Source organism: Aegilops tauschii, chromosome 5, assembly GCF_002575655.3.
Source record: "Aegilops tauschii subsp. strangulata cultivar AL8/78 chromosome 5, Aet v6.0, whole genome shotgun sequence".
In the NCBI taxonomy this organism is placed as follows: Eukaryota; Viridiplantae; Streptophyta; class Magnoliopsida; order Poales; family Poaceae; genus Aegilops; species Aegilops tauschii.
Window position 1 is genome coordinate 270,495,610 of NC_053039.3, and position 18,601 is coordinate 270,514,210.

Consider the following 18,601-nt stretch of genomic DNA (forward strand, 5'->3'; position numbering starts at 1 on the left):
TGCGATGAGTGTACAACCTCTTTGGTGGCGCCGACTAGGCCTCGGCTTCGTTTGAGGAGTCGGTGAGGATGTTGCGGTTCCGGTGGAGTAGGTTAAGGCTGTGGGGATGGATCAGCCGCGATAGACGAGGCGATCGTCAGAGCAGCTCCTTGGAGCTGGAGGACGGGGCGGCTGAACCGGCGGGACAACGGGATGGACGACGGATCTGTTGGAAATATGCCCTAGAGGCAATAATAAATGGTTATTATTATATTTCTTTGTTCATGATAATTGTCTATTGTTCATGCTATAATTGTGTTACCGGAAATCGTAATACATGTGTGAATACATAGACCACAACGTGTCCCTAGTAAGCCCCTAGTTGACTAGCTCGTTGATCAACAGATAGTCATGGTTTCCTGACTATGGACATTGGATGTCATTGATAACGGGATCACATCATTAGGAGAATGATGTGATGGACAAGACCCAATCCTAAGCATAGCTCAAAGATCGTGTAGTTCGTTTGCTAGAGCTTTTCCAATGTCAAGTATCTTTTCCTTAGACCATGAGATCGTGCAACTCCCGGATACCGTAGGAGTACTTTGGGTGTGCCAAACGTCACAACGTAACTGGGTGACTATAAAGGTACACTACGGGTATCTCCGAAAGTGTCTGTTGAGTTGGCACGGATCGAGACTGGGATTTGTCACTCCGTATGACGGAGAGGTATCTCTGGGCCCACTCGGTAATGCATCATCATAATGAGCTCAATGTGACTAAGGAGTTAGCCACGGGATCATGCATTACGGTACGAGTAAAGAGACTTGCCGGTAACGAGATTGAACAAGGTATTGGGATACCGACGATCGAATCTCGGGCAAGTAACATACCGATTGACAAAGGGAATTGTATAAGGGATTGATTGAATCCTCGACATCGTGGTTCATCCGATGAGATCATCGTGGAACATGTGGGAGCCAACATGGGTATCCAGATCCCGCTGTTGGTTATTGACCGGAGAGGCGTCTCGATCATGTCTGCATGTCTCCCGAACCCGTAGGGTCTACACACTTAAGGTTCGGTGACGCTAGGGTTGTAGAGATATTAGTATGCGGAAACCCGAAAGTTGTTCGGAGTCCCGGATGAGATCCCGGATGTCACGGGGAGTTCTGGAATGGTCCGGAGGTGAAGAATTATATATAGGAAGTCCAGTTTCGGCCACCGGGAAAGTTTCGGGGGTTATCGGTATTGTACCGGGACCACCGGAAGGGTCCCGGGGGTCCACCAGGTGGGGCCACCTATCCCGGAGGGCCCCATGGGCTGAAGTGGGAAGGGAACCAGCCCTTAGTGGGCTGGGGCGCCCCCCTTGGGCCTCCCCCTGCGCCTAGGGTTGGAAACCCTAGGGGTGGGGGGCGCCCCACTTGGCTTGGGGGGGAAGCCACCCCCCTTTCCCCCTTGGCCGCCGCCCCCCATGCAGATGGGTTCCAGGGCCGGCGCCCCCCCCTCCAGGGAGCCTATAAATAGTGGGGGGGAGGGAGGGCAGCAACACCACAGCCCCTGGCGCCTCCCTCTCCCCCTGCAACACCCCTCTCTCTCGCAGAAGCTTGGCGAAGCCCTGCCGAGATCCCGCTACTTCCACCACCACGCCGTCGTGCTGCTGGATCTCCATCAACCTCTCCTTCCCCCTTGCTGGATCAAGAAGGAGGAGACGTCGCTGCTCCGTACGTGTGTTGAACGCGGAGGTGCCGTCCGTTCGGCACTCGGTCATCGGTGATTTGGATCACGACGAGTACGACTCCATCAACCCCGTTCATTGGAACGCTTCCGCTCGCGATCTACAAGGGTATGTAGATGCACTCCTTTCCCCTCGTTTCTAGTATACTCCATAGATGGATCTTGGTGATGCGTAGGAAATTTTAAAATTCTGCTATGATCCCCAACAGGATCCTCTTCCGGGGAGGCGGATGAGGGACGTCGACCTGTTGCGGTGGACGACGTCGTCGGGGAAGAGGCTCCGGCTGGCCAGCGGTGAGGTGGCGGTCGGAGGAGGGTGGGGTTTCGCGGCTGTTGCGGAGAGGTTATGGCGGCCAGATTTCGAATGGCGAAAAGGAGGCGATGGGAGGGGGAACCATGACTTAGGGACAAGCTTGTCCGAAATGTAGGGTGTGTTACAAAAGTACCCCCACCGATTTGAACTAGAGGCCATTCCGGCTCAGGGTTAGAAGGGGGATTTCGCGTGTCGGGATTTGGTAGCTGGAGGGAGTTTTCGCGCGCGTTGTAATTTCGGATAGCAAGGCGCGGGTTGTGAAGGCGCCAGTTTTGGGAGCATGATATCTGAATTTTCGGGATATAACAAGGCGCGGGTTGAATTTTAGGGACAAGCCTAACGTGTAATATTGTACTTGTAGTACGTACCAAATCAATTCGCACTTCCCTCAATGAAAAAAATGAAAAAATGAAACTATTCACACCACACAAAGAGAGAGTCTTGTCCCGTTTTACTATACAAATGCTATTCAAAGCTACTCCCTCCTTCCATCTATATAGGGCCTAATGTGTTTTTCGAGGCTAAATTTGACCAACCAAATATTAGAGCAATAATATATGACATGCAACTTACACAAAGCACACCGTTAAATTCGTGTGTGAAAGGAGCTTTCAATGATATAATTTTCACATTGTGCATGTCATGTACTATTAATCTTGTCAATAGTCAAAGGCGGTCTTAAAAAACGCATTAGGCCCTATATAGATGGAAGGAGGGAGTATCGATCCATGTTATGTCCAATTAAATTTTTTCGCTGGCCATATAATGCATGTAACCTACTCATGCCAACATTTTAGTGCATTCCAAATGTCTGTACTGCCGGTGCAATTCGAACTGAATTTGAATTCATTTCTCTATTTCAATAAGAATCTACAATCATGATTGTTGCCAACTTCAACCATCATTCGTGTATTACCTTAACAACACACCACATGATTACTATAGAGATAGATATGAACTATGTGTACTATATGAACTCGAATTAAATTTTTTGAATACACTTGATGTTGATTCCAAATAATAGTACATTTGATGTACTAACTAGATATTCATAATCTAAACCATGTTCCATACGTACACCGTGTTTATCACACAAAGTATAGTGCCCCGCCCCCTACATTATGACAAGTATTTAGCCCTGAGTTGCAAAAGCCACACATTAGCCCAAATTATAATCAATGTTCTACATTATGATATCTTCTTCAAGTATCCGTATCCACTTTTTTTATAATGAATTATGATCTATGTTTAACACCTTCACGATCCTCTTCTCTTTGTAGCTAGCTAGCTCTAATTTTCTTCGTGCATGCACACGCCCGCCCCCCTCTCACCCTCCCTCAGCGTCCCCTCCATCGCGCACGTTCGTTATTTCTCTTTAGGTCATTCACCCCACGGTGTGTGTACGCCCCCGGACTCCTTCTTTCCAGCACACACCGGTCGATATACCTCTCTAGCCAAGTGTGCCTACCACAAACACATACTTCCCCTCTTCTCTTCTCACCGTCCATGCCCCCTATGTCCAATACGGTTCCACGCAGGTGCACACTCCCGCCCCTCTTTTCATCGATCTCATACTCGCACACTCCTCCCCTGGACATAGTAGGCCTCTCGCACCACCTCCTAGCTGCACCCCTCTCCCCCTGTCTATCTCTCCGGACCTTATTTGCTTCTAACACATGCATGCATGTATACGTACTGATCTCCCTACATATAGCTAGGTCGACTATAATTCTTTTTCCCCACACACCGATAGGCTTACCTCACTAGTTAGTATCTCCCTTTCTCAGACACACGACGGTTGATCTTCCTATGTAGTTACGTATGCTTACCACAACCATATCGTCTCCCCTCATAATCCTTGCATACCTCCCGACCCGTCTCTCACACCCACGTGCATAGACAGACAGACATCCCCGCCCTCTCTTATTGATATTGCACTCGTACCCTCCGTTTGTCTAGCAGGCCTATCCCACCATTTGTGAGACGCCACTCCACCACCAACCCTCCGACACTCTACCTTTGTCTTTCTCCCAACCTTATTTCTCGGCTACACATATCCATGGATGCCGATCGATCTCCCTCTATAGATAGCTAGGTCTCTCTCCTTCTCCACACATATACCAGTTGATCTACCTCTCTATAGTTAGGTCTCTTCCCCCTCCCCCCCCCCCCACAGATAGTCGAACATTGTAGGTAGGTATCCATGCCACAGAGAAAAACTACACCTCTGCTGTCTCAAATTCCAGTAGGCCAGCCGCCCTGTATCTTTGACGTGGGCAAACACAAATTCGATGGCACTCTTTATCGATCGCGCAGTCACACACTTCATCCCTGTTTTCGTTCTATCAGTATCTCATGCCGATGATCCCTCCAGTCTCTTCTCGTGGATCGCTCCCTCTATATATGATATATCCATGACTCTGTTTCACACACATTGCATATGTTACGTTTTTTGTTTGAGATATCATCGACACATTGCCTCGGTTTCGCGCAAACCATCTCTCTCACACCCACCCACGTACGTACCTGCACCTAAAGAAGAGGTGCACGCAGGACGCACGTACTCACGTCTCGTTCCCGGCCACACCCGCGCGGGTACACGGTGGAGTTTGTTTCTGTACGAAAAGGCAGCCCACATGATAATTTGACGTGTGTGGCGGTTGTTTACTCGAAGGAGGGTCGGGTACCACGCCTAGACGGAACAAAGTTCGACTTGACGCGTTAGTATTAAATAAAGTTATATATTCCTCCTCAATGGCGCGTAGTACAGAATATAAAACGATTGTCGTGGGGAAAATGGAAAAATCTGCTCCACTATATACAACGGAGCCTGCCTGCCGGGGTTTGTCTCTCGTCACACCATCTCACACAAGGCGGTGGTGGCCTCTCTCTCACAGTTGGTCAGTTATCCGGCCGCATCCCGTCCGCCGGCGGAAAGGGGGGATGTGCATCGTTTCTCCGTTCGACAGTGTTGAGGCAGCACGTCCCGATCTGCGGTACCCGCCATTCTCTCTGACCAAGCTCCAGCGCGGTAGGGTCTTCGCCACTTGCTCGCTGCCGCAGTATGGGCAGATCCCGGCCGCCGGCGCCCTCCTAGTAACATCCCGACGAGCCTCAGGTACAGCTTCCTCCGGCCTTGCTCCACTTCCCATCTTCCCACGTTGCTGCATGTGGATCTTCTTTAGTTGTTTTCTTAAAATGTATCTCGGTCGGCGTACTTTCCATCTTGCAATATCGTCCTCAAACCATTTTTGATAAACCACCATGCTGCTATCTTTCCCTTATTACATGGAATATGCTTCTTTTTTGTCGGTGTATGTGTCTTCAACTCGTGTTATTCGCCAGTAATTGTTTCCTTTCTACCCCTTTTTTGCAAACAGGGCTATCCATTTCACCTCATTGCTATTGCGACCTTTTGGTGAACTGCACAAATCACTTTTTTTCTTAAGAGTGTTTTGTGCAGTTCCGCGAAAATGTCACACGGACAACGTTTTTCCATTCTGTGGGACTGTAGAAAGGGAGATTGGTTTTGCTATCCTCCTCATCCAACTCTGTGCCTAATCTTCTCCAACAAGTAGTTAGTCCTAAAGAGAGATCGCAGAGGCGATCGACTTCTATTTGTGTGTGTTATGTTTCATCATCTAGTTCCACTATTGAGTCATCTCTATTGCCTCATGTGTTTGCTGCAAATGTGTCAGCATCAATTGCAAGATGAGGCAGCTAGCTAGGTGTGGAGTTGCCAACATGCTCAAAGTGCTCGCAACATTGAGAAGAAACAAGCATGCCCAGGAAATTAATGCGTGCGCAGGGAGGCCCTTTGCTCAGAGAAGCATCGACCAATTTTCTTTATTTCCACACCTTCTCACAGCTTTGTATTGGTTATAGTATGGTGAATCATTGAGATGCATAAACATGCTGAACTTTTGTTCTTCTGAATGTTAGTATGCATACCGTATCTTCTGAAGCTTAGTTTAATGTAAATGTTGACTAGCCTGTGAACCTTCACAATCTAGTAAGTATATTGTAGGCCTGTTATTTGACACCTCACTTTGCCACGCCACGCGACCAGTGTGAGTGTCTGCATCCAGTACCGCATCCTCTAATTTGGCGGATGCCAAGTTGAAAAAGGTTACCGATGAGTAGCCATCAGCTGGAGGCGTCTCTTTTTTTCTTTCGAATGGGCAATAAGCTGGAGAGTGTCTCGGGCTGCCTCTAGCACAAGGCCCTCCAGTACGAAACACGGGCAGCCAACTGGGCTGATACAAAACCCTATCCATCTTAAAGCCCATTTGTTTTTGTTTTTTTGCGAGGAGAAGCCCATATTTCTTGAAGAGGGGGCGATCCCAGGAAAACCCTCCTTCCTCCTCGCTTCCACTTACGCTTTCGTCTCGCCCCAATTCCCCCCGCTCCCCATCTTCCTCACTCTTCCAAAAAAAACGCTCACCTTCTTCCTCACTCATATAGAAAATGCCTGCTCCTCTTCTTCCACTCCTACAGAAAATCCCAGCCCTCCTTCTTCCCCACTCGCATTGCCACTAGGCTCGTCTCTGGCTACTCTGCTCAAACCCGTGAGCTCGGCGCGACGCCTACAAGGAAAATGGAGTCGGCTGGCCCCAGCGCCAAGAAGATGAGGCTCCCGCCAACGGTGACGCCGGTTGTAGATCCCGCACCTGGCATCGCGGGGAGAAGCGGCGAGCCTCCCCCCCCCCCCACAACCCGGATCTGAGGAACCGGTAGAATCTCCGGTGGACTACATCAGCGATCTCCCAGACGTCATCCTTGAGGAGATCAACTCGCTTCTCCCCACCAAGGATTGCTGCCACACTCAAGTCCTCTCAACTCGGTGGCGCCCTCTATGGCGCACCGCTCCCCTCAATCTCGACTGTCGTCAGATATCTATCCTTCCTGAATGTGACCTCCTTAGAGCCACTCTCACCAGCAGGGCCCCGTTCAACGCCTCTGCATCCCGACACGCTACGTGCTGTCCATACCCCGCACGGTGGACACTTGGCGACATCCCCTGAATTCGGAAAACTCCAGCAGTTTGAGTTCCACCATTACCACGAAAGTTTCATACCACGAACATACCAAGAATTCGTCCCCACACCACCATTGTCCATCTCGCGGTTTTCCTCCTCTCTCCACACCGTCACCTTCGCCCGGTGCCATATACCAAACGATCTGGTACAAATGCTTCGACTCCCACTGCTAAAAAAACTTTCGCTTGTGGTGGTTTATCTGTCGGAGGCCTCACTGCACAGCATCATCCACTCCAGTTGCCCTACCCTGGAGCGCTTCCTGATTGTTTTGGGAATAGAAATCCCTATCAGTTGTCTCCAAATAAAGTTGCCTCACCTTAAAAGCATTGGAATTTGTTTTGAAGGACAACAGCTCATCATCGAAGATGCCCCTTCACTTGAAAGGTTGCTCCTTGATAATTGTTATAAACCTTCACAAATAACTGTCGTCTCTGCACCCAAACTGGAGACCTTGGGTGTAATTCGTCATCCATTTAATGATCACAAGAAGTTGGTGTTTGGCTCCTCACTTTTTCAGGTACCGTATATTATCATCTACACATTTGTAATCATAAGCTGCATTTTTCATTTGTGCGCATAAGTTTTATATCATCTTGGAGTACACTTTGGGTACTAATATTATGTTATATGCTCAATGAAGAGTTCGTCCATGGATAGCCTATCAATGCTGCTGGATTCTGTCAAGATCTTATATGTCGGAATGTATAGTTATGATCTGAACATAATTATTGGCTTGTTGCGATGCTTTCGGTCTCTGGAGAATTTATATATGGAGGTGAGGATTTCATGCACATTGAAAGACTGTATATATTGTACTAGAATTAACTATTCAGGTGTTGCTCTTTCGACATACTCTTTTTTCAGACCTTAACTGTTTTCAAATCTTCATGTCTACTTAGGTACTGCAAGCACATGGACAAAAACGTATAACCAATCGGTGGCGTAATAAGCACCAGAATTTTCTCAGTTCTCATGACATTCGTTTGAGGACAATAACGATGGAAGGATATGCATCCAACCAGGCAAACAGAAGCTTCGTCACATTCTTCCTATTGAATGTGAGGTTACTATTGTCCCTGAGGCTTAAGTTTTACCACAAAAGATTTCTCACGGACGGACACATTGAAGAGCAAAAAAAGAAATTCCAGGTGGACAAATGGGCTTCTAAACGTGCTCGGCTTCTATTGACAACAAGTTGTAGTCATCGTGCAATAAATTTTTAAGCATAGGATGTTGATTTTATGGATCAGACCGATCCATTTGTTTGTGACTGCAAAAAAGAGTGGTTGGGTTAGATGTTACTGCCATGTTCAATCTGGGTTTTGTCTAAAAATTTGATGAACAATTAATCCTTGGGCTTTTTGTACCGTTTGTAAGCTTGAGTTGCATGTTGTTGCCCTCGTACTCCCCTCCACCTGCCACTACACTGCCGCATCTTCCAGGGCTGCTGTTCCTTCCCGTCTGAGGCCTCACCATCGTTCTCCGCCTTGGTTCGCTCGCTGCGCCCGCCTCCGTCTGGCGTTGTCAACATGGTCAACAACCAAGAGGAATCAGGAGATGACTGTACGTGGAGAGGCTGACAGTAGGGACCACCAGGGTCATTGCATTACGCAAGTAGGTGCCTCGTTATTACAAGCCAAAAAATACTTCCTCCTAATTCCTCACTTCTAAAAAATCACTTAAATGTCTTAAAATGTCAAATGACCCCTGAAATTTTCCAAAATTTGACGTGACAGTTGTATTAGTACTACAAAATTTCTTGTTCATTTAAAACACCATCATCTCACCCAGTTGTTTTTTTAGTTTCAGAGACGGAGCTCAACTGCGCGCTGTGCGAGGGCTGTGGCCGTCTAGCCCATGCTTACACTTTTATTTAAGCACATGACGAGCCTAGTTGATATCTTTTTTCTTTCTGAAAATGGCTAGCCCAGTTCTTTTTTTTTTGGAGAACACCAAAACTAAGGCCTACTTGCTTTTCTCAGCCCTGCTGGGCAGCAAATCTTTCAAGACGAGGAGGGAGGGATGTAAAGTAGTAAGAAATGGGCTTCCCCAGAAAATGGGCTATAAGTTGTAAGAAATGGGCTGTAAATTTTTAAACCTAAACCAACCGGCAATTACATTAAAATATCATTTTTCTGGATTTCTCTACTCTCTACTCTTACAAAAACCAAAGCCAACTGGCAATTACATTAAAAGATCGTCTTTTCTCCCACAAGATAAACTACTCATACAAATGCATCTTCATGTTCCATGCAACGCACGGGCATCTTCCTAGTTAAGATTTTAAATTTCATTCATTTTTTGTGGAGAATTGTTTTTTGAATTTTATTTTGATATAATTTTTTAAAAATTATTTTTAGTAGGACTCGAAATTTTGTGATTAAAAGAGTTCGGACCCCACCGAAATAAGAAAAATCTCGTTGAATTTTTTAGCAGTGGCCAGAATATATGGTCTGTAATGCTAATACAAAGAATATGGGCTTCAAATATCCTTAAGAATTAGCAAATGGGCCGTAAATTATTGAAAATAATGGCTAATGGGCTGTATGTTGTTTTCCACAGATTTGGAGGCTGACTTCTGGGCCTACTAGGTTGACGATGACGCTGTCCTAATTTCTTTTGACGCATACGCAAGGCTTTGTCAACTTAGTCAACACAGAGCAGTGACTGTTGGATGTCCATCCAACGGCCGCCGTGCTTCTTCAATCTCTGATCTTCCTGCTCCAGCCACCCCAAACCAGCGCCGGCGGGACTGCCTACTCCCTCCTCCCGTGGTTGGTTGTGCTGCCGCCAGGCCATCCCTCTACCCACCCGCACATCCTGTTATTTTCCGGCGACGTCAGCCTCACCCCGCAGCCGACCAGTCAGCACTCGTACATCCCTCTGCGTGGGCATTCGCTGCGGTGGCTTCGCCGACTCCAGGTCGTTCCCTTCCTGGGCATCGCCCTCGTCCATCGCGTTTGTGCTCTCGGCGCGGCGAGGTCAACATGGTCAAGAAACAAAAGCCATCGGAAGAGGCTGACAGTAGGGGTCCACACAAGGAAATGCCTCCTTATTACGCGCTAAATAATGATTCCTCCACCTGACAGCTGGGACCCACCGGAAGGGCCTCTGTATTTCTTGAAAAAACATTCCCCCCGCCATCAGCTCGGACCCACCAGCTATATCTTCGCACATAAGGAAGTGCGGAAGTGCCTCCTTATTACGCACAAAAAATGAATAATACCCCTGCTAGCTAGGACCCACCATTGTGGGAGGCTGACTTGTGGGCCTACTAAGATGACGGGGACGGAGGGCTTTGTCAACTTAGTAAATATGAACGATTCTAGCTCCAGTGACTGTATGATGTCCATCCAACGGTCGTAGTGCTTCTTCAATCTCTGGTCTTCTTGCTCCAGCCGCCCAAACAGGCGTCTGCCGTGCCGCCGGCTCCTGCCTCCCGTGTCCGGCTGTGCTGCCACTGCTGGCCATGCCATCCCTCTATACTCACCCACACCTCCTGTTATTCTTCAGCGACGGCAGCCTCACACCGCAGCCGAAGCAGTCAACCCACGTACTCCCCTCCGCTTGGGCATCCACTGCCGCATCTTCCCCGGTTCTGCGTCGTCCCCTTCCTAGGCCTCGCCGTCGTCCACCGCCCTGTTGCTCTCGGTGCAGCATGGTCAATGAACGACTTCGATCGGAAGAGTATTGTACGTGGAGAGGCTGACAGCTGGGTCCACGGCCGCAGCAAGGAAGTGCCTCCTTATTACGCGGAAAATAATGATTTCTCCACCTGACAGCAGGGACCCATCGGACGGGCCACCGTATTTCACGAAAAAAACATTTCCCCCTGACTATTGGGACCCATCAGCTACATCTTCGCACGCAAGGAAGTGCTTGACAGTCGGGACCCACCCGGTCGAAGCGTATGTAGCGTTGTCATTCTGGTCGCGAATGTGTATGTACATACGATCGGTCTGTCTGCAGGCTGCAGCGATGAACTGTGGCCGTGTAAGGAAGGGCACGTGTCGTAGTAGAGGCGCGCGCGTAGCATGTACACGTACGTACAACGGCCAGGGTGCAAGAAAGTAAATATGGCAACGTACGTACATACGGGCGGGGTCTCGAATGCCTACCCGCGCATACGTATGGCCAGGGCTCGTGTACATGGCTGGGTCGGAACGGAGAAGCCGCGCCATCGTCGTGTTCATGGGGAGGCAACCGGCTGGGTCGGAACGGAATGTGTCGTCGTGTTCATCGGGAGCGAACCGGCTTGGATGGAACAACCGATGGAAACGAGGCCTGGCGTACCGCAGAAGGCAGGAAACGGCCTTGTGTTCGGCCGGCCACGGTCGAAACAGGATCCTATTCATTGGGAGGGGTCTGGCGTACCGCAAAATGGTCGAAATGGGGTCCTGTTGATCGGGAGGGGTGTGGCGTACCGCAAAACGGAGGAAAAGAACTTGTGTTGGAGTGCTATGGTCGAAACGGGGGTCCTGTTCATTGGGAGGGGTGTGCCGTACCGCAAAACGGGACTCCATGGGATACTGTTCATCTCCACCGTCGACCTCCTCCATCCTCCACGGGCTCCTGTTCATCCACCGTCGACCTCCTCCAGCCTCCACCTGCGGCTGTTCATCCACGGGCTCCTGTTCATCCAGCCTCCACCGCGCGCTCCTCCACCGGCTACTGTTCAACCAGCCCTCTCCGCGGGGTCCTGTTCAACCACCCCTCCACGGGCTAGTGTTCATCCAGCCCTCCACCGGCTACTGTTCAACCAGCCCTCCACTGGCTACTGTTCAACCAGCCCTCCACGGGGTCCAGTTCATCCAGCCCTCCACGGGGTCCTGTTCATCCACCGGCTCGATCGATCGGGATCCTGTTCATCCAGCGGCAACGGCCTCTACTACCACGGGGTCCTGTTCATCCAACCCCCCACCGGGAACTGTTCATCCAAACCCCCCAACAATGCTCACTGTTCATCAAGAGGCAGCATCGATCGGCTTAAGCTAGCAGCAGTAGCGAAGGAATCACACTCGGGTTCACTTAACAACAAGGGATCGATCAGGGTTCAGTAACGTAGCTAGTGCAATAGCTCGGGTTCAGTTAGAGCCTGTAGTGCAATCGCTCGTGTTCCGTTAGAGCACAACGCCCCGCACACACATGCGTACGTACAAGAGAAACGCGCATCGCTCGGCCCCCGACCACCCACCGTAACCGGGAACTCCCCCGATACTTTCCTCGCCCTCGCTTCTACCACGGTTTTTGTCCGTCATGGACGGCCCAAAGAATGTCATGCAGCTGCGTCTTCGGCCCGCCCAGGACGGAAAACCCATTTTCTGTCATGATTTTTTGTCATAGAAGTAGGAGCCCACCACATCTATGATGATACCGGGTTTTTTCACAATTATCGTCATAGAAGTGTCATAAGCATGACAGAAAAAAAATTGTTCGACCCAAAATGTCACGGATGTGTCTTTTTTTTGTAGTGCACATCCTTGCTAATCATATTGCTAGCACTGCCGCCATCAATTATCAGTTTGCAAACCTCTCCCTTGATGGTACATGCAGTTTGAAAAATACTTCGCCGCTGTCCTTGTTCAACAATGGTCTTGTCATCTCGCTGGACCTTATGTGCTAGCAAACTCTCCATATCAGGATCATCTTGAGGATAACATAGTATGGTATCACCATGACCTCTTTCAATTCCATCCTCTAACTTAGGCATCTCATCTTCAGATTCTGAAATATATTCCGCATCAACAAGTAGAACCCTTCGTTGATTGAAACATTCATGCTTCATGTGTCCACGTCCTCCACACTTGTGGCAAATAATATTGCGATGATGAGATGACGTCGCACTAGATGAAACCTGAGAAACCTCCTTAGGCGCAGCCGCCACTTTGCTCTGTTCAATGCTTCTCGACTTATAAGGAGGAGTCGGTTTAGCACTAAACCCACCATCAATAGGAGAAGAACCACGTCGCCCACTGTTGTAAGTTGGACGAGTCTCTGAAGCTTGCTTCTCCAATACCCAACGTTCAGCACACTCCGCTTGATGAAGCAACTCATGAATGTCATTATATTGCATTAAATCAACACGGTCGCGAATCTTATCTTCTAACCCCTCCAAGAAACGTACCACGGTCACCTCCGCAGACTCACGCACAGTTGTACGGATCATCAAAACTTGCATCTCCTTAAAGTACTCATCAACTTATTTCGTACCTTGCACTAGACGATGCAGACTACTATGAAGCTGGCGAGTGTAGTAAGCAGGCACAAAACGTTCCCTCATGATTCGCTTCATGTCAGCCCATGTCGCCGCTCGCTTGTGAGTACGGTTCTTATTATCCCACCATACAAGAGCATCCTCTGTAAATTCCATAGATGCAACACGAACCTTCTTCTCTTCGGAGTAGTTGTGACCATCAAAAATCTGATTTACGCGCATCTCCCACTCCAAATATTTCTCCGAGTCAGCACAACGTCCCGAGAATTCAGGTATGGATATCTTGATTCAACCCAAACCATCATCCTCGTGGCCACCATTGCCGCCATAGTCACGGTGCCGCCCAGCATGGCGGTGAGCCCCAGCATCATGCCGTGGTCGGTGAGGTAAACCTCCACGGGCATCAGAATCCTCAGAAAAATCACCATCATCGTCGTTGTCGCGGTCACGATGTCGTGGTGGTGAGCGGGACTGTCGGGGTGCCACATCTCTCGCCTGAAGGCGCTGAATTGCTGCGGTGAGCCGATTAAGACTCTCAGTCCACATGTAGACTATCAGTGTGATGTCGGTCACTGGCAGTTAAACGCTCGTTCAACCTATCCTCGACGCCTACAATATTTGCAGACAATTCCTCAGCCCTTGTCCCAAGCTTCTTATTAGCTCCCTTGATCGCCATCAGATGGATACGCAAATCATTACTTATCTCCAAACCCTCTGGAAGCTCATCGACCTCCTCATGATCAGATTTGTCATGCTGTGAGTTCGCCATCTTTCAAACAGTTGAATCAAATAGCAAAAAAAATTGTACCATGATCAACCTTGCTCTAAATACCACTTGATGCGACCTTTGACAGAAAATCAACGGCGCGAATAAATTCCCAATCTTTCATGGTACGATGTCACCCGAAACGATGTGGCGCTCGCGATCTTCTAGATGCAATCACCACATAAACAACACGCACACCTTGACGAAGACGTATGTTGACGATCCTCCAAGAATCAACAGCAAATTAGAGACCGCGTCTCCAATCTCTCGCCCAAACACAAAGCAATAATAAAAGCTTCTCAACCAGTACGCACAAAATAACTCGTCAAAGGAAGATACCCCGGCTTGTAGTCTCTTTTTGATCTCCTAACGATCGATCCAAAAGGTATATATAGGACGTTGGCAAGCCAGCGGCCAAATCGTACCAGACTAGTACTCTAAATATAATATCGTAACCGAATCCCTGTACTTATTTAATTAATGATTGACAACCGGCCACTAGGCACGGCAATCATGCACGTAGGCCTTTAACCTCCTAACAATTACGTGTACCTCTTGGAGTCTTTGCTTGTAGTAGTATTTTCCTTGGAATTGCACATGGCGTCCTGAAGCATGGTTCCACCTCATGGTGTGGAAAGATCTCAAACGCCATCTTCCCAAACTGAAGTACAAAAGAATTTGTACGCTGGCTTCCAAATTCATTAGACTTGGCACCAACCTCGCTACGAACATTAGCTGTTCGATTCACCCGGACTTTCTGGTGAATATTTTGTGTCTCACTTTGTTGACGTAATGCCGGAACAATGTACTTTGGTGTTTCGCGAGCAGCTTGCAAACGATCATTTTGAAAATTAGGCATAGGCATATCACACAACCCACCAAGGCGCGCCTGGGCCCCCAGGCGCGCCCTGGTGGGTTGTGCTCACCTCGGTGGCCTTCCGTATCCCTTCTTTGCACTATAAATTCCCAAATATTCCGAAACTCTTCGGGGTTAACCTAGATCAGAAGTTCCACCACCAAAAAGCAATCTAGACCCATTCCGGCACCCTGCCGGAGGGGGGAATCATCTCAGGTGGCCATCTTCATCATCCCGACGACCACCACGATGAGGAGGGAGTAGTCCACCCTCGGGGCTGAGGGTTTGTACCAGTAGCTATGTGTTTAATCTCTCTCTCTCTCTCTCTCTCTCTCTCTCGTGATCTATATTATGGGCTTTGTTAACATAGATGGATCATATGATGTTTCTCCCCTCTATACTCTTGTTGTGATGAATTGAATCTTTACCCTTTGAAGTTGGACAACGCTAACGCCCACACGTGTGGTGGGAGCGAGACCCGCCCACATGTCCTATAATACACAGACTACATCACGTCACCGCATGCATGCATGTGGGAATCTTTTTGAATTTTCAATTTTTTAAATGTTTTATCATTTAAATGAAAAATCCGATTGAAGATCCGTTTTCACCATTAGATCCCTCGTGACGAGATCTTCGAAACTAGATCTCATATCAATATATTTTGATGAATTTTTTTGGTTAAAAGTTGCCATGTCTATTGCACATGAATTGCCATAGTGTTACACTGAAGTTGCCATGATATGTTTCAACTATTTTCTTCTATATTTAAAAGTAAATTTTGACATTTATAAAATGGGGAATTAAGAAACTAGACTTGCCATGAACCATAAACTAAAATTGTCATGATACATGCACTTAAAATTGCCATGGTTCATACAAAAAATAATTTTTATGGTCAAAGTACTGGAGTTGCCATCATCAAAATACTAAAATTGCCTTGCTCTACCAACTGAAATTGCCACATGGCAACTTTAGTTTAAACACCATGGAAACTACAGTGTAAACATCATGGCAATTTTTGGGCAATTTTTTTTTCGTCGAAACATATCAACATGGGGTCTAGTTTTGAAGTCTCTTCAAGAAGGATTTAATGGTGAAAACGGATTTTTAATTTGATTTTTTAATTAGGAGATAAAACATTTTTAAGCCGAAAACCAAAAAGATTCCTGCTGATGGCATCTGTTCACATGTGGCAAAATGAGTGGTAAAGGAGGCGTGTTGACGATGTGCAAGATGCCACACATGTGGGCGTTAGTTTTTTCCTTGAAGTTTTATCTTGTTGGATTGAATGTTCAGATATGAGAACACATGATGTATGTCTTGCGGTATGAATACTTGAGGTGACAATGGGGTATCATATTGCTTCACTTGATGTATGTTATGGCACTCAACTTGCGGATTCCCGAGGTGACATTGGGGTAATTTATGCATAGGGGTTGATGCAGTTTTTATCATCTTTTCTCCGATCAAAACTTTGGGGTCTCCTTGTTGTTCTTTGTGTGGATTGAATATTATGATCATTAAGTTGTTTGATGCATATCGTAGAATTAACTCACGGATACTCGTGCTGATATTGGAGTATCTAGGTGACATTAGAGTTGGTTGATGTGTGTCATATGGTGTTATTTTAGTACAAACTCTTGATTAGATCGATCGGAAAGAATAGCTTTGAGGTGGTTTCGTACCCTACAAACAATTTCTATCTTTTGTTCTCCGCTAATAGGAACTTGGGAGTGATTCTTTATTGCACTTTGAGGGATAATCATATGATCCAACTATGTTAGCACTGTTGAGAGGTTGCACTAGTGAAAGTACGGACCCTAGGCCTCATTTTCAAGCATTGCAATACCGTTTGTGTGCCCGTTTACTATTTGCTACCTTGCTGTTTTTATTTATTCAGATTATAAAAATATATTTCTACCATCAATATTACACTTTTATCACCATCTCTTCGCCGAACTAGTGCACCTATACAATTTGCCATTGTATTGGGTGTGTTGGGGACACAAGAGATTTCTTGTATTTGGTTGTAGGGTCATTTGAGAGAGACCATCTTCATCCTACACCTCTCACGGATTGATAAACCTTAGGTCATCCACTTGAGGGAAAATTGCTACTGTCCTACAAAACTCTACGCTTGGAGGCCCAACACGTGTCTACAAGAATAAAGTTGTGTAGTAGTCATCATTACCCATGTTCGGGCCCTCTTAAAGGAGTTAAAACCCTACGTCCTGCTTGATTATATTTGATGAGTATAGGGGTTACAAGAGTTGATCTACCTCGAGATCGTAATGGCTAAACCCTAGCCATCTAGCCTATGATTATTCTGATAGCCTCTACGGACTAAACCCTCCAGTTTATATACACACCGGAGGGGCCTAGGGTTGTACAAAGTCGGTTTGTAGAGGAAGGAAATAGTACATCCGGACACCAAACTTGCCGTCCACGCATATAGGAGTCTTACCCGGACACGGGGGATAGTCTTCAGCTTTATCTCCACGGCCCATCAGTCTGGCGCATATTGAATAGACCGAACACCCGAGGACCCCCTAATCCAGGACTCCCTCAACTGCATCGTCCGGAGAATGGTCGGCTTAATTGACTCCTCCTCCTCCCCCGACGTCATCGACGGCTCCGACGACCCCTCTACACGAACACCTACAACAGCGCCGGTGACTAGAAGGGAAAAAGTCCAGTGAGGAAATGGTCAAGTAGCTCGGCCCTCTCTCAGTCTTTATTTCCTCTATTAGTAATTTTAGTTGAGAATTATGTCCGTCGACTGAACTTTGGTGCTCTTTTGGTCTATGATCGAATTATGTTGTTTTATATGTCCGTATTATGTTGATATCTACGTCGTTTGTCGAATGTCCTTTTGTAGGGCTCCCGATATGAGGTACACGATTATGGATGCAATGATTTTAGGATTGACCCGTCACTAAGCGTGCTCACGGATGTATAGGATGCTGGATTTGGTATGAGTGGTTGTAGATGCTCTTAAGAAGTGGTCATGCGGCCCAAACAAAATTGGAGTATTTGCTCCCAAGCTCATATGCACCCTCATGAACTGTAAAAAAAATATGCTCAATTTTGGTGGGTACACTTTGACCAATGTTGTGTGTGCTTGCAAAAAATTATCATGAAAGGACATTTGTGGAAGACGTGACAAAAAGAAACAAAATCCATGCCCTAAAATACTATTTTTTTAAAGCTCTTTGGCGTGCTGATTTTTTTTGTCAGGACTTATCCGGATGTTCATAATGAAATTTGTCAAGCATACAAAACATTTTAAAATGGTCACTTAAAAACACCCGTTTATGTTTATTTTTATTTTTTGCGTGGAAAAAGTAAGCACCCTTTTATTTTAATAAAGTCATTAGTATGTATTTTAGCAAAGCCACATCCGCGGGTATACACAACTACCCACTCTCATCCACGGGTATACATAACTACCCACTCTCAGTAGTAGTAAAACTACGAATCAATCTGGAGTTGGATGGTTAGAAGGACACTACCCATTAGAGTTCAAGTCCACGTTGGTGTTCATATTTTTCTGAACTTATTTAACCCGAAGTTGGATGACCCTGGTATCTCCTATCCATCAGAGTTTAAGTCCACATTGGTGTTTGTATTTTTTGATTTATTTAACCCGAGGTTGGATGGTTAGGAGGATAGTGGTATCTCTGTCCATCAGAGT